Source organism: Garra rufa, chromosome 11, assembly GCF_049309525.1.
Source record: "Garra rufa chromosome 11, GarRuf1.0, whole genome shotgun sequence".
NCBI classification, from domain to species: Eukaryota; Metazoa; Chordata; class Actinopteri; order Cypriniformes; family Cyprinidae; genus Garra; species Garra rufa.
Window position 1 is genome coordinate 15,077,543 of NC_133371.1, and position 17,327 is coordinate 15,094,869.

General features: G+C 38.1%; 1 long non-coding RNA gene across 1 annotated transcript; it reads left to right on the forward strand.

Annotated features, from left to right (window-relative positions):
* The first annotated feature begins 16,026 nt into the window (after positions 1 to 16,026).
* Positions 16,027 to 17,031, forward strand: LOC141345219 (uncharacterized). Its single transcript, XR_012356980.1, has 3 exons — positions 16,027 to 16,132; positions 16,767 to 16,815; positions 16,918 to 17,031. It is a non-coding gene; the product is annotated as an uncharacterized lncRNA (long non-coding RNA).
* The last annotated feature ends 296 nt before the right edge of the window (positions 17,032 to 17,327 follow it).

The window sequence follows — 17,327 nt, forward strand, 5'->3', positions numbered from 1 at the left end:
ATTAATTTTTTTGCATGAAAAATTTATATAGGATTTCAATGGGCTGAGAAAAAATGCGCCATCTAGAGGCGCAATACCTCTCCACTGAAGAGGCGGGACTCAAACCTCTTACTTACAGTCACTCTGAAATCGGTGGAAATACAAATAAATACCGCTTTAAAAATTTAAATATTACAGCGATTTAACTCTAAATACCCATTAGAACACATCAACAGCTACATTCAGCTGTGAGCTGTTTTGTGTAAAAGTTAAACCGCTGTCTTTACAGAGTGTGTTACAGATGAGCTTCACATCTCCGTCTGAGAATTATACATGACTGCACGTCTTTTAAAAGCATTTAAATAAAAACACTCCAGCGATCCAACACAATAAATATACAAGAATATTTTAAAGAACTACATTAGCTGCACATGAGCTGTTCAATAGGTTTCACTAACGAACATGTTACCGAGCTGTGACCCATACTTTCACTTTGACTTCGGTGGAAAATGCATATAAATAACGCCTTTAAAATTACAATATTCCAGCCATTTAATTTTAAATACCCATTAGAACACATCAAGACCTGAATTCAGCTGTTTGAGCGAATTTATTCAAAACCCTAAGCATTTCCTTCACCGCGTACAGATTGCTTTCAACGAGTATACATGGAGACGAACGATATAATTTGCACGAATTAGAACGCCTTTAAAATTACAATATTGCAGCGGTTTAATTCGTTCCACCCATTAGAAAATATCAACAGCTAAATGCAGTTGTTTGTGAGTATTTTTTTTCATACAGAGAGCGCTGTGTTCAGCAGTGTAGACATGAGCTCCGAGATGTCCGTCTGAGAATTATACATGACTGAACGTCTTTTAAAGGCATGTAAATACAAACACTCCAGCGATTGCACACAATAAATATAGAAGAATATTTTAAAGACCTGCATTGGGTGCAAAGGACTTTTTTCATAGGCTTAACTAACTAACAGGAGATGCACGGCTGCATTTACGTGTCTGTTAACAAAGACATCATTTGCACGTCTTTTAAAGGTATTTTAATACAAACACTCCAGCGATTCCACACAATAAATATAGAAGAATATTTTAAAGACCTACATTGAGTGCAAATGACTTTTTTCACAGGCTTAACTAACTAACATTGAATGCACTGCTCAGTCTTCATCTGCATCATCAAAGACATCATTTGCACGTCTTTTAAAGGTATTTAAATACAAACACTCCAGCGATTAAACACAATAATAGTAGAGTAATATATTACACAGCTTAAATGCTTGCTTATTTCTGCTTTTAGGCTCAACCGCACAGCAACGCGTCGTGGCTTTCAAGCACGCGCTGCACACTTGTTGTATGGCAAGCCGTTTTAACCTAAAATATACTAAGCATTACTTATCGTAATAGCATTTTTACTAGCAACAATTCAATCAGAGAGCTCTAAGTGTTCTGGGCTGGCCCTTTTGCCCGAAGGCTGCCCGGTTTGCTTCTCCAAGCCAACATTTAAAGTTTGTCATCGAACTTTAGCTTCTAGTTATGTTGGCTTGGAGAAGCCAACATATTGTTATGCTATTTAAACTTATTATTATTATTATTAAAATTCTTCTGAGACTAAAATTCTATACGCTACTCCTCCTAGAGCTTTAAGGCTACAAGCCCCAAACTCGGCGGAGCCCTGGGCCCTGGTCACGAAAGTGTTGCTATATCTTTTTGGAATGATCAGACTTACAGTTGATTTAATATTAATTTTTTTGCATTAAAAATTCCTAAAATTTCGCCCTCTAATGGAGCAATATTCCAGTATGGCAAGCTGTTTTAGCCTAAAATATACTAAGCATTTCTTGTCGTACTGCCATTTTTACTAGCAACAATTCAATTAGAGAGCTTTAAGTGTTCTGGTCTGGCCCTTTTGCCCCAAGGCTGCCCGGTTTGGCTCTCCAAGCCAACATTTAAAGTTTGTCATCGAACTTTAGCTTCTAGTTATTATTAAACTTCTTCTGAGACTAAAATTCTATACGCTACTCCTCCTAGAGCTTTAAGGCTACAAGCCCCAAACTCGGCAGAGCCCTGGGCCCTGGTCACGAAAGTGTTGCTATATCTTTTTGGAATGATCAGACTTACAGTTGATTTAATATTAATTTTTTTACATTAAAAATTCCTAAAATTTCGCCCTCTAATGGAGCAATATTCCAGTATGGCAAGCCGTTTTAACCTAAAATCCACACATGATCCTCTATGGCAAGCTGTTTTAGCCTAAAATATACTAAGCATTTCTTGTCGTACTGCCATTTTTACTAGCAACAATTCAATTAGAGAGTTCTAAGTGTTCTGGGCTGGCCCTTTTGCCCCAAGGCTGCCCGGTTTGGCTCTCCAAGCCAACATTTAAAGTTTGTCATCGAACTTTAGCTTCTAGTTATTATTAAACTTCTTCTGAGACTAAAATTCTATACGCTACTCCTCCTAGAGCTTTAAGCCTACAAGCCCCAAACTCGGCGGAGCCCTGGGCCCTGGTCACGAAAGTGTTGCTATATCTTTTTGGAATGATCAGACTTACAGTTGATTTAATATAAATTTTTTTGCATGAAAAATTTATATAGGATTTCAATGGGCTGAGAAAAAATGCGCCATCTAGAGGCGCAATACCTCTCCACTGAAGAGGCGGGACTCAAACCTCTTACTTACAGTCACTCTGAAATCGGTGGAAATACAAATAAATACCGCTTTAAAAATTTAAATATTACAGCGATTTAACTCTAAATACCCATTAGAACACATCAACAGCTACATTCAGCTGTGAGCTGTTTTGTGTAAAAGTTAAACCGCTGTCTTTACAGAGTGTGTTACAGATGAGCTTCACATCTCCGTCTGAGAATTATACATGACTGCACGTCTTTTAAAAGCATTTAAATAAAAACACTCCAGCGATCCAACACAATAAATATACAAGAATATTTTAAAGAACTACATTAGCTGCACATGAGCTGTTCAATAGGTTTCACTAACGAACATGTTACCGAGCTGTGACCCATACTTTCACTTTGACTTCGGTGGAAAATGCATATAAATAACGCCTTTAAAATTACAATATTCCAGCCATTTAATTTTAAATACCCATTAGAACACATCAAGACCTGAATTCAGCTGTTTGAGCGAATTTATTCAAAACCCTAAGCATTTCCTTCACCGCGTACAGATTGCTTTCAACGAGTATACATGGAGACGAACGATATAATTTGCACGAATTAGAACGCCTTTAAAATTACAATATTGCAGCGGTTTAATTCGTTCCACCCATTAGAAAATATCAACAGCTAAATGCAGTTGTTTGTGAGTATTTTTTTTCATACAGAGAGCGCTGTGTTCAGCAGTGTAGACATGAGCTCCGAGATGTCCGTCTGAGAATTATACATGACTGAACGTCTTTTAAAGGCATGTAAATACAAACACTCCAGCGATTGCACACAATAAATATAGAAGAATATTTTAAAGACCTGCATTGGGTGCAAAGGACTTTTTTCATAGGCTTAACTAACTAACAGGAGATGCACGGCTGCATTTACGTGTCTGTTAACAAAGACATCATTTGCACGTCTTTTAAAGGTATTTTAATACAAACACTCCAGCGATTCCACACAATAAATATAGAAGAATATTTTAAAGACCTACATTGAGTGCAAATGACTTTTTTCACAGGCTTAACTAACTAACATTGAATGCACTGCTCAGTCTTCATCTGCATCATCAAAGACATCATTTGCACGTCTTTTAAAGGTATTTAAATACAAACACTCCAGCGATTAAACACAATAATAGTAGAGTAATATATTACACAGCTTAAATGCTTGCTTATTTCTGCTTTTAGGCTCAACCGCACAGCAACGCGTCGTGGCTTTCAAGCACGCGCTGCACACTTGTTGTATGGCAAGCCGTTTTAACCTAAAATATACTAAGCATTACTTATCGTAATAGCATTTTTACTAGCAACAATTCAATCAGAGAGCTCTAAGTGTTCTGGGCTGGCCCTTTTGCCCGAAGGCTGCCCGGTTTGCTTCTCCAAGCCAACATTTAAAGTTTGTCATCGAACTTTAGCTTCTAGTTATTATTAAACTTCTTCTGAGACTAAAATTCTATACGCTACTCCTCCTAGAGCTTTAAGGCTACAAGCCCCAAACTCGGCAGAGCCCTGGGCCCTGGTCACGAAAGTGTTGCTATATCTTTTTGGAATGATCAGACTTACAGTTGATTTAATATTAATTTTTTACATTAAAAATTCCTAAAATTTCGCCCTCTAATGGAGCAATATTCCAGTATGGCAAGCCGTTTTAACCTAAAATCCACACATGATCCTCTATGGCAAGCTGTTTTAGCCTAAAATATACTAAGCATTGCTTGTCGTACTGCCATTTTTACTAGCAACAATTCAATTAGAGAGCTCTAAGTGTTCTGGGCTGGCCCTTTTGCCCCAAGGCTGCCCGGTTTGGCTCTCCAAGCCAACATTTAAAGTTTGTCATCGAACTTTAGCTTCTAGTTATGTTGGCTTGGAGAAGCCAACATATTGTTATGCTATTTAAACTTATTATGTTGGCTTGGAGAGCCAACATATTGTTATGCTATTTAAACTTATTATTATTATTATTATTATTATTATGTTGGCTTGGAGAAGCCAACATATTGTTATGCTATTTAAACTTATTATTATTCAACCTTCTTCTGAGACTAATTTTCTATACGCTACTCCTCCTAGAGCTTTAAGGCTACAAGCCCCAAACTCGGCTGAGCCCTGGGCCCTGGTCACCAAAGTGTTGCTATATCTTTTTGGAATGATCAGACTTACAGTTGATTTAATATTAATTTTTTTTACATGAAAAATTTCTATAGGATTTCAATGGGCTGAGAAAAAATGCGCCATCTAGAGGCGCAATACCTCTCCACTGAAGAGGCGGGACTCAAGCCTCTTGCTTACAGTCACTCTGAAATCGGTGGAAATACAAATAAATACGGCTTTTTAAAATGTAAATATTACAGCGATTTAACTCTAAATACCCATTAGAACACATCAATAGCTTAATTCAGTGGTTTGTGAGCAGTTCTTGTCAAAGAAAAGCTTGCACCCTTCAGCGAGTACAAGCCGTCAGCACGAACTCTCTCTGTATGTGCTCATAAACAACATAATTTGCACGAATTAGAACGCCTTTAAAATTAATATATTTCAGCGATTTATTTGTAAATACCCATTAGAACACATCAACAAATCAGCCTTTTGTGATCTGTTTTATTTCAAAGTTAAGTTAGCTCCGAGCCGTGAAGCTCATCTGTATAACACACATTTGCTGAAGACTGCTTTAACGTTACCCGACTGAGAATTATACATGACTGCACGTCTTTTAAAAGCATTTAAATAAAAACACTCCAGCGATCCAACACAATAAATATACAAGAATATTTTAAAGAACAACATTAGCTGCAAATGATCAATAGGTTTCACTAACGAACATGTTCCCAAGCTGTGACCCACACTTTCACTTTGACTTCGGTGGAAAATGCATATAAATAACGCCTTTAAAATTACAATATTCCAGCCATTTAATTTTAAATACCCATTAGCAGGGGCGGATTAAGGTCGTCAGGGGCCCCTAGGCTGCTCTTTGTGTGAGGCCCCCCCCAATGAAAATGATTGACATGATTTGACCAGCAGCAGCTGATTGGATAACCAATTCACATCCCAATCTCCTGCTTTTTTTTTTTTTTAACTGTTTCTTATTGGTCAATTAGGGTCTTCTTTTGTTCGCACCCTGACGGGCCTAGGCCCACCCACTTTTCAACAGGCCCATCCAAAATTTTTCTTCAAAAAAATATATTCTAATTTTGTCAAGAATTATAAGTCTGTAAGCTCATAATTTGTGCTAAAATAGTCTAAATATTAGTTTTAAAAAGTTAATTTTAAAAAGCTGGTTATTTCTAACCTGTCTTTGATGTTTCGCAAGTTCAGCAGACAGTGGTTCGGGTTTGTTCCGATCAGGGCTGCGTTCTCCGATAACGTTGTCTCTTAGCGTGCTACGAAGACTCAAAAGGTACACCTTAACTACAGGTATACCTTTCCTACGTGTGTTCTCCAAACTATACCTTAGGATATTGCTTAAGGTAAACCTTCTTAAGTGCGACCTTAGCAGGTGCTGTCCATGGTGGAGGTGCTGAATAGGTTGATATCGATGCCTCGGTGATCGATTGTGCGCTCTTTCCTTCACAGCGGTATAGGTAAAGTATTGAGAAAACAATGTTTTTTTTTTATAAAGAAGCGTTTTAGAAATAGTACAAACTGCATTTATCGGGGCTCAATGAAATATGTACATGCAGAAATACATGTGTATGTGTTTCAACTTATTCTCATCATTTTGCGTACGAATAACACGACTTTGCAATAGTGTGTAATGCATAAGCCAAAGTCCAATTTTGCGTGCATATGATACGCCAATCCTTCCAATTAACTTCAATGGAGAGAGGATGCGTATAAATACCACGCATCATCTTTTATATAGATGATATAAAAGATGATGCGTGGTATTTGTATGCATCCTCTCTCCATTGAAGTTAATGGGAAGGATTGGCGCATCATATGCACGCAAAATTGGACTTTGGCGTATGCATTACACACTATTACTCTCCACGCACGGCGCCGTCTTTGATTTAAAACAAGTACTCACAGTCTCGCTGCCATAGCTATAAAGTTTGTGTAAACTCATCTTTCTTTATATAGACTCATAGCCTTTTCTGTCAAATGGTTCGCCCGCTGATGTGCCTCGAGATAGTAATTAAAAAAAGCTAACAACCATGGAAACTTTATTAATGAAAACACTTCCATACACTGGCCAGAGGAGAACTGGTCCCCCGACTGAGCCTGGTTTCTCCCAAGGTTTTTTCTCCATTTCTGTCACCTGTGGAGTTTTGGTTCCTTGCCGCTGTCGCCTCTGGCTTGCTTAGTTGGGGACACTTTCCAGCGATATCGTATACTATTTGAACTGAACTGACGATGATATCACTGAATTCATTGATGAACTGCCTTTTACTGAAAATTGATTGTTTACAATAATGCGTTACTTACACACTATGGTGCTGTTTAAATACTGTGCAGTTGCTTTGACACAATCTGTATTGTTAAAAGCGCTATAGACGGTTTCAACGGCAACAACATAAACAAACGTTACTGCGCATGAGCGCTTTTGTGGCCCAAACTTAACTTCCGGTAGACATCCAAATAGAATCAATAACAACAGCTAAGTCCTTCTAGAGTAGATCATTTTTTTAATAACAAGCGAAATATGTTGGCTGCGTAAATTAGACTGATTTATTAAAAAATGCAAACTCATTCCCAGTAGGAGGTGCTTTAAGCACGAGAAACAAGGTTTCCTCGGTAATGGCTATAGACAAAGCAGCTCTTAATTTAAAAACGCTGCCTTATGCAGGATGAAAATGAAAATGACATTTTCTAAAGACAGTCTTTCTTCAGAAATACAGTGATATAAAAACACCCACGCCTGGGTTTGATTTTTAAACGTGTATTACGTTTATTCAAAGAAGTCTATTAACAGATTAATTAATTAGTCTATTAATTCCAATTTCCAATTGGAAAATCAGTCGGTTTTTATATCGTGGCAGGTCGCCACAAATAAATAAATGTTTGGGAAACACATACCACAGCACAATAACCTGAGACCAACTTCATTACTCATTATTAGCTGTGTTTGTAGCCCGCGACACGAACCAGACAGATAAACAAACACAGACCGGAAGTTAACTTAGGTCCAGGTGCGTGCGCCCGATGAAACCGTCTATATAAATAAAGGTGACTTGACTTGACACTGGGTGTAGGCTATAACAACTTAAGTATTTTATGTGTAAAATTGTAAAGTAAAAAATGCAATTTTAATACTAAATCAGATTTTATATTAAATGTTCATATAAAATTTTCTATTTGTAATTAAACTGCGATGTAAAAAAGCTTTTTGCGTGGTGCCCACTAGCGGTATGAACCGTCAGCAGCGGTAAGGTATAGCTAAGAGCGCTCCAGACCAACCTTACGAACGTATGACTTACAGAAGGTATACTTAACAAAGAAGGTTTCTGAAAACACATATTAACGATAAGGTACTTCTTAAGGTACAACTTAAGAACGACGTAGCGTTAAGGTGGTTTCGGAGAACCCAGCCCAGAGCATGTGAGCGGAGAGTGCATTTCTGAATATTCCGCTTGCTCATTCCACTCAGGGTCGCTGGCTCAACCCAGAATGGACTGCAAATATGTGGAATAAGGGCTGCCTCCGACTAAAGTTTTTTCTAGTGGACTAGTATAGTTGTTCATTTTAGCCATTCGTGGACAAATCGCCCCTTTATATTAATTTCATTACTTAGGCTATATACCCGATAGATGAGCGTTTACGTAATATAGCTGCACTCAAGCGCACGACCACAAGGAGACATTTCATTATTTATTAATAAACTGGTGTTTTCTGTGTCGCAGCAAAGATGAAGTTGACAATGTGGTCAATGAGACATTTCAAACTTTCTATAATAGATAGCCTATATTTCTCAAATCTGTGAGGCACAAGCTGAGTTTCGGCGCCCTCCAGACAGTTCACATGCAATGCAAGTGATCGTGTCGGCGCCTTATTACATTGTCTGCTATATATTTGCTTGTTATTTATTAAATACAGGCAATTGGTTGATAAAACATTGATCAAAATTAAGATACAATTTATACAAAACGAAAATCTTTTAAAAAAGAGACTACAAAACAAAACTTAATGAAGTGGTCAAAATGTTTTACCCATGTCTCCAGACATATTGCACATCTCATGATGTATCATATCTTTCTCATGTTGCATGCTCACTTTCATAATCAACATTGATTAAATTAAAAAACATAATGACGTCACATATTTTCCAACCCAGCCCTTGGCCCTGTTGCAACAGTCGTTGTTTAGGTACCTTAAACGCGCACGTACAGTCTCGGAGTCATCGCTGCAACCAGGAGATGAAGAGAGCCAAGACCCACATCACCAAGCACATATATTTGTCTCTGCCACCCCAGGATGCTAGCGCGACCAGCGCCATTGCTAGGAGGGCGCCAGAGCCTCTGCCTCTCAGCGCCTCTGCCTCGCGAGTGGATGATAGCCCTGAAGACGCCTAGCAATGGTTTAACCCTTAGTTAAGTTATACCTTAAGAGTCTTTGTAGCGCGCTAAGAGACAACGTTATCGGGAAACGCAGCCCAGGAGTCATGCTTATGATGCGTAATGGAGATTCCAAAGCGCTCTTCTTTGGTCAGAACCACGGAGAGCGATCGCGGAAAGGTCCGTCCTAGAGGTCTGCGCGGGACTGCTTTTCTAGTCCCGCTCCCGCGAGGTTTTATTCCGCACCCACCCGCTCCCGCTATATATTCACGCATTGTTCACCTGCTGCCCGCTTAAAATAATTTTCTTCCCGACCATTCCCGCTAAATTTAGTTCTCATTTCCAGAATCTCACATTTAACTATTAGGAAACAATACAGAGTATATAAAACTTTTTTTCGCAGTACATCCATTATATTTCCATGTTCCACTTTTAAGACGTATTATAGCTTGCATTCAGCCCGTCATAGATCAAATGTTAGATCAAAATTATATTTTAGACATTCAATGGTGATTAAAAAAAAATTGCAGCGCTGGTGGAAACACCAGACCATGTTAGCATGACTACAATGAATATGATCAAGAGTGGCTCGGACTGTCCTGTCAGCAGCATTGAGCGCATCTTCAGCGCAGCCGGAAGGGTTCTGCGTTCAAGTGCATGCAATAGGCTAAAGCTTGCCACAAAGCACAGGCAAAAGTAATTACCATGACTGTGAAATAGCAAGGAGATATTTAAATTATTTATTTATAAACTAGTGTTTTCTGAGTCAGTGATGATGAAGTTAACGATCCTCCTCATCCATCTCCTCATTAGAGAGAGATACATCTTTACAGATTAGCTACATAATAAAAGAGTTTTTGTTTTCGATTTGTTTTATTTCGTTAAGTACTAAGTTAAAGCTTTCTACATATATTTATCATGTCTGACAAAAAAATAACGGTTAAATAGTTTCCACTGAAAATGTAACTGATCACGCTGGCGCCTCCATATAAAACGCGTTTCCACTCTCCACACAAACGATTGGATATGCGCCTAATAGTGCACATATATATGTGCACTCAAACATAGAGTAGGTCAACTTTGGTCGTTACTTTAAGAAACAAAAAGCTTACGTTTAACTAACAAAAAATGCTCCAAACGTTTTTTTCTAAATTAACTTAAAAAAAGAAACGAAATTATAACCACTTTGCCATTACATGCAAAACTGAACTATTTTAATTGCCAAAACAGAAAAATCGAAAAATCAGTCAGCATAACCTTATGAAGATTCTGGCACTCCAAACATGGCTTTGCGCTCTGGAGTAATGCTGATAAACTGATAAACAGTTGTCCACAGAAAAAACACCATCAGTACCCGCACTTCCCGCGCCTATGAGACCTTGCCAATAAAATGCATGACGCAGAAAGCACTGGTCTATGAGTGCAGCGAGTGTATAACAGTTTTGAGCGCAGGCTGTAGCCTACAGATGCTCGATAAGAGTGAGTAAAGCGCAGATTTGCTGTTCAGAAAAGACGTCGGGAACGGATATTGTTACCGCCCGCTCCCGTTCGAATTACACCAGAGTTACCAACCGCAACCGCTTTTATTTGGAAATTTATTCCCGCGCCGCAAGAAATGTGATCGGGTCCCGCGGTTCCCCGCGGGAATGCAGACCTCTAGTCCGTCCTATGCACCGAAACTTTTTTACAATGCAACAAAATATTTAAAGAGCAAGCTATTAAAATCTATATTATGTATAGTCACAGATAATTTAACAGTCAGTAATTTTTATTAGGGTAAACAGTGATTAGATAACGTTTTTAATTTAACGTTCACAATTGGTCTGGCCCATCCAAACTGGAATCCCTGCGCCGTGCCGTGCCTGGTTCGCGCTTAAGTATAAAAAAAAAAAAAAATTGTCTGGCCAATCCGAGGCCCCCTGAACACACGAGGCCCCTAGGCTGCAGCCTATGTAAGCCTGTGCGTTAATCCGCGCCAGCCCATTAGAACACATCAAGACCTGAATTCAGCTGTTTGAGCGAATTTATTCAAAACCCTAAGCATTTCCTTCACCGCGTACAGATTGCTTTCAACGAGTATAAATGGAGACGAACGATATAATTTGGACGAATAAGAACGCCTTTAAAATTACAATATTGCAGCGATTTAATTCATTCCACCCATTACAAAATATCAACAGCTAAATGCAGTTGTTTGTGAGTATTTTTTTTCCATACAGAGAGCGCTGTGTTCAGCAGTGTAGACATGAGCTCCGAGATGTCTGTCTGAGAATACATGACTGAACGTCTTTTAAAGGCATGTAAATACAAACACTCCAGCGATTGCACACAATAAATATAGAAGAATATTTTAAAGACCTGCATTGGGTGCAAATGACTTTTTTCATAGGCTTAACTAACTAACAGGAGATGCACGGCTGCATTTATGTGTCTGTTAACAAAGACATCATTTGCACGTCTTTTAAAGGTATTTAAATTCAAACACTCCAGCGATTAAACACAATAATAGTAGAGTAATATACTACACAGCTTAAATGCTTGCTTATTTCTGCTTTTAGTCTCAACCGCACAGCAAGGCGTCGTGGCTTTCAAGCACCCGCTGCACACTTGTTGTATGGCAAGCCGGATTAACCTAAAATACACATAAATCCTCTATGGCAAGCTGTTAGCCTAAAATATACTAAGCATTACTTATCGTAATAGCATTTTTACTAGCAACAATTCAATCAGAGAGCTCTAAGTGTTCTGGGCTGGACATTTTGCCCGAAGGCTGCCCGGTTTGCTTCTCCAAGCCAACATTTAAAGTTTGTCATCGAACTTTATCTTCTAGTTATTATTAAAATTCTTCTGAGACTAAAATTCTATACGCTACTCCTCCTAGAGCTTTAAGCCTACAAGCCCCAAACTCGGCGGAGCCCTGGGCCCTGGTCACGAAAGTGTTGCTATATCTTTTTGGAATGATCAGACTTACAGTTGATTTAATATTAATTTTTTTATATTAAAAATTCCTAAAATTTCGCCCTCTAATGGAGCAATACCTCTCCACTGAATGGAAATATGTCCCATAGAATTGAATGGGCTGAGAAAAAGGCGCCCTCTAAAGGAGTAAATCCTCTCTACTCAACAGGAGATCGCTGAGCTCTGACCTACTTTCACTTTGACTTAGGTGGAAAATGCAAATAAATAACGCCTTTAAAATTAAAATATTCCAGCGATTTAATTGTAAATACCCATTAGAACACACCAAGACCTGAATTCAGCTATTTGAGCTAATTTATTCAAAACTCTAAGCATTTCCTTCACCGTGTACAGCTTCAGCACGTACTCTCTCTGTATATCTGCTCACAAACGACATGATTTGCTCGAATTAGAACGCCTTTAAAATTAAAATATTACAGCGATTTAACTCTAAATACCCATTACAACACATCAACAGCTAAATCAGTTTGTGATCTGTTTTATTTCAAAGTTGAAGCACTGTCTTCAGCAAATGTGTTACACAGACGAGCTTCACGGCTCGGAGCTAACTTACGTTACCCGACTGAGAATTATACATGACTGCACGTCTTTTAAAAGCATTTAAATAAAAACACTCCAGCGATTGTACACAATAAATATAGAAGAATATTTTAAAGAGCTACATTGGGTGTAAAATAGCTATTTCAAACGTTTTACTAACGAACATGAGATGTACGGCTGCATTATCAGTCTGTCAACAAATACATAATTTGCACGTCTTTTAAAGGCATTTAAATAAAAACACTCCAGCGATTGCACACAATAAATATAGAAGAATATTTTAAAGAGCCGCATTGAATGCAAATTACCTGTTTCAAAGGTTTTTAATAACGAACATGAGATGCAAGGCTGCATCCGTCTGTGTCAACAAAGAATTCATTTGCACGTCTTTTAAAGGTAATCAAATAAAAACATTCCAGCGATTGCACACAATAAATATAGAAGAATATTTTAAAGAGCTGCATTGAGTGTAAATGAGCTATTTCAAACGTTTCACTAACGAACATGAGATGCACGGCTGCATTTATGTGTCTGTTAACAAAGACATCATTTGCACGACTTTTAAAGGTATTTTAATACAAACACTCCAGCGATTAAACACAATAATAGTACAGTCATATAATAAAAAGGTTAAATGCTTGCTTATTTCTGCTTTTCGCCTCAACCGCACTGCAACGCGTCGTGGCTTTGAAGCAAGCGCTGCACGAATCTCGTATGGCAAGCCGTTTTAACCTAAAATACACATATTAATCCACTATGGCAAGCTGTTTTAGCCTAAAATATACTAAGCATTACTTATCGTAATAGCATTTTTACTAGCAACAATTCAATTACAGAGCTCTAAGTGTTCTGGGCTGGCCCTTTTGCCCCAAGGATGCCCAATTTGGCTCTCCAAGCCAACATTTAAAGTTTGTCATCGAACTTTAGCTTCTAGTTATTATTAAACTTCTTCTGAGACTAAAATTCTATACGCTACTCCTCCTAGAGCTTTAAGCCTACAAGCCCCAAACTCGGCGGAGCCCTGGGCCCTGGTCACGAAAGTGTTGCTATATCTTTTTGGAATGATCAGACTTACAGTTGATTTAATATTAATTTTTTTGCATGAAAAATTTATATAGGATTTCAATGGGCTGAGAAAAAATGCGCCATCTAGAGGCGCAATACCTCTCCACTGAAGAGGCGGGACTCAAACCTCTTACTTACAGTCACTCTGAAATCGGTGGAAATACAAATAAATACCGCTTTAAAAATTTAAATATTACAGCGATTTAACTCTAAATACCCATTAGAACACATCAACAGCTACATTCAGCTGTGAGCTGTTTTGTGTAAAAGTTAAACCGCTGTCTTTACAGAGTGTGTTACAGATGAGCTTCACATCTCCGTCTGAGAATTATACATGACTGCACGTCTTTTAAAAGCATTTAAATAAAAACACTCCAGCGATCCAACACAATAAATATACAAGAATATTTTAAAGAAATACATTAGCTGCAAATGAGCTGTTCAATAGGTTTCACTAACGAACATGTTACCGAGCTGTGACTTACTTTCACTTTGACTTCGGTGGAAAATGCATATAAATAACGCCTTTAAAATTACAATATTCCAGCCATTTATTTGTAAATACCCATTAGAACACATCAAGACCTGAATTCAGCTGTTTGAGCGAATTTATTGAAAACCCTAAGCATTTCCTTCACCGCATATGGTTGCCTTCAACGAGTATACATGGAGACGAACGACATAATTTGCACGAATTTGACCGCCTTTAAAATTACAATATTGCAGCGATTTAATTCAGTCCACCCATTAGAGAATATCAACAGCTAAATGCAGTTGTTTGTGAGCTTTTTTTTTTTCATACAGAGAGCGATGTGTTTAGCATTGTGTTAGACATGAGCTCGGAGATGTCCGACTGACAATTATACATGACTGCACGTCTTTTAAAGGCATTTAAATACAAACACTCCAGCGATTGCACACAATAAATATAGAAGAATATTTTAAAGACCTACATTGAGTGCAAATGACTTTTTTCACAGGCTTAACTAACTAACATTGAATGCACTGCTCAGTCTTCATCTGCATCATCAAAGACATCATTTGCACGTCTTTTAAAGGTATTTAAATACAAACACTCCAGCGATTAAACACAATAATAGTAGAGTAATATATTACACAGCTTAAATGCTTGCTTATTTCTGCTTTTAGGCTCAACCGCACAGCAACGCTTTCAAGCACGCGCTGCACACTTGTTGTATGGCAAGCCGTTTTAACCTAAAATACACATAAATCCTCTATGGCAAGCTGTTTTACCCTAAAATATACTAAGCATTACTTATCGTAATAGCATTTTTACTAGCAACAATTCAATCAGAGAGCTCTAAGTGTTCTTGGCTGGCCCTTTTGCCCGAAGGCTGCCCGGTTTGCTTCTCCAAGCCAACATTTAAAGTTTGTCATCGAACTTTAGCTTCTAGTTATGTTGGCTTGGAGAGCCAACATACTGTTATGCTATTTAAACTTATTATTATTATAGTTATTATTCTTATGACCTAAGCAAATTTCTGACAGCTACTCCTCCGAGGCCTTTGAAGCCACAAGGCCCAAACTTGGCAGAGACCTGGGCCCTTGTCCCGAAAGATATGCTATATCTATTTGGACTGATCAGATGTACAGTTGATTTATTATTAATTTTTGAATATGACAAATTTCCCAATGAATTACATGGGCTGAGAAAAAATGCGCCCTCTAACAGTAATACCTCTCGACTGAAGAGGCGGGATTCAAACCTCTTACTTACAGTCACTCTGAAAACGGTGGAAATAGAAATAAATACCGCCTTAAAAATGTAAATATTACAGCGATTTAACTCTAAATACCCATTAGAACATATCAACAGCTAAATTCAGTGGTTTGTGAGTATTTCTTGTAAAAGAAAAGCTCGCACCCGTCAGCGCTTATACAAGCCGTCGGCATGTACTCTCTCTGTATGTGCTCATAAACAACATAATTTGCACGAATTAGAACGCCTTTAAAATTAATATATTTCAGCGATTTATTTGTAAATACCCATTAGAACACATCAACAAATCAGCCTTTTGTGATCTGTTTTATTTCAAAGTTAAAGCACTGTCTTCAGCAAATCGTCGCTGTCGGGCGGAAACCTCGTATGTCCAAATTTAGTTAATTTCATATTTTTTCACAAATCGACGCTATTGGTCTGTCCCCACGTGGGTCTGTTATTTTTACAAATTATTAACCAATCTAAGGTGTTGAAAATAGCTTGAGAGCAAAACTCTTAACTCCATTGGACACTTCAACTGTCTGAGAATCCTCGTAACTCCACCTCTTCTTCACTTCGTGGGCGGCAGAAACTTCGCAGCATTTTGTCTCCTCAGCCCTCAAGATTGAACGTCTCCTGAAATCCTCGTCGAGCAACGTCCTCTGAGGTAAATGTTTGAGGTAAATTATATTATATATAACAGTTTTATCTCGATCTTGAAGCAATGGTAGTGCTAAGGTGTAATGCATCGTTTCTGAGGATGCTAGATTTTTCTTTCAGCTAGGTCTACCATTGGACGGTAACGTTAGCTATCTTGTTGATTGAAATCTTACATGGTTTTGTTTCTGACGAGAATAATGAATTTAATGCACACAAAATGCCTGCCGTTGACTTACTTAGTCACTATGCATTGGTTTTGTCGTCATGTTTGGTGAGATAGCTAACCTGATTTTCGTGGGGCTTTAAAGAAAGAAAAAAATCGCAACCCCCCCGCTAGTTCTGCCGCTCGTCTGAGGAACAACATAATTTAATGTAATTTACTATGTCAGGATTGTAGTTTACAATGTTAAGGCACGCCGTCATGTTAAACAAGTAACCTAGTTGCCTTTGTCATCATGTTCATCACAATCTGTATTGTAAAAGCGCTAACGTTATATAAATAAAGGTGACATGACTTTAAGCAAGCTAGCTGGCTTCTTGCCTCGTTATCATACGTAAACATGCCGTATAACTTAGGGAAATGATCATTTGACCTTTATTCATTTTTTTTTTTTTTTGCAACCATGTTTGTGTCCTTAAAGGAACTCTGTCAGATGGTGACCCAACTGTCCACGATATCAGAGCCATCAGGTAATTACCAATGTAAATCTTATGCATGACATTATGATGTTGCAAATTATTTTATGAAATCTTACAGCGATTATGATGTTGTGTTATATTTTGTGCTATTAGGTACAACAACAATGGAATGATGGACTTCAAAATCAACCACTCTGATGACTGGCATCCACATCCAAGTCACCAACTCCGAAACTCCACCTCAGACAGCCACACAGTCACCCCACTATTTAGACCGCCTGAAGATCAAAGAGCTGAAATTCAAACACCTCCAAGACCTGAAGGAAGTCATCCCAAAGGATTTTCACAGCTTTTACAACAATTTGCTTCATTAGCTTAGAAACTTGATAATAAACTTGGTGATTTTCTTTCTTCTGCTGAACACAAAGGAAGATATTTTGAAGAATGTCAGTAACCAGTTAACTGGACCCACTGACTTTCATAGTATTTTTTTTCATTATTCTAAATATCTTCCTTTGTGTTCAGCAGAAGAAAGAAACTCTTGAAAACAACTTGAGGGTGAA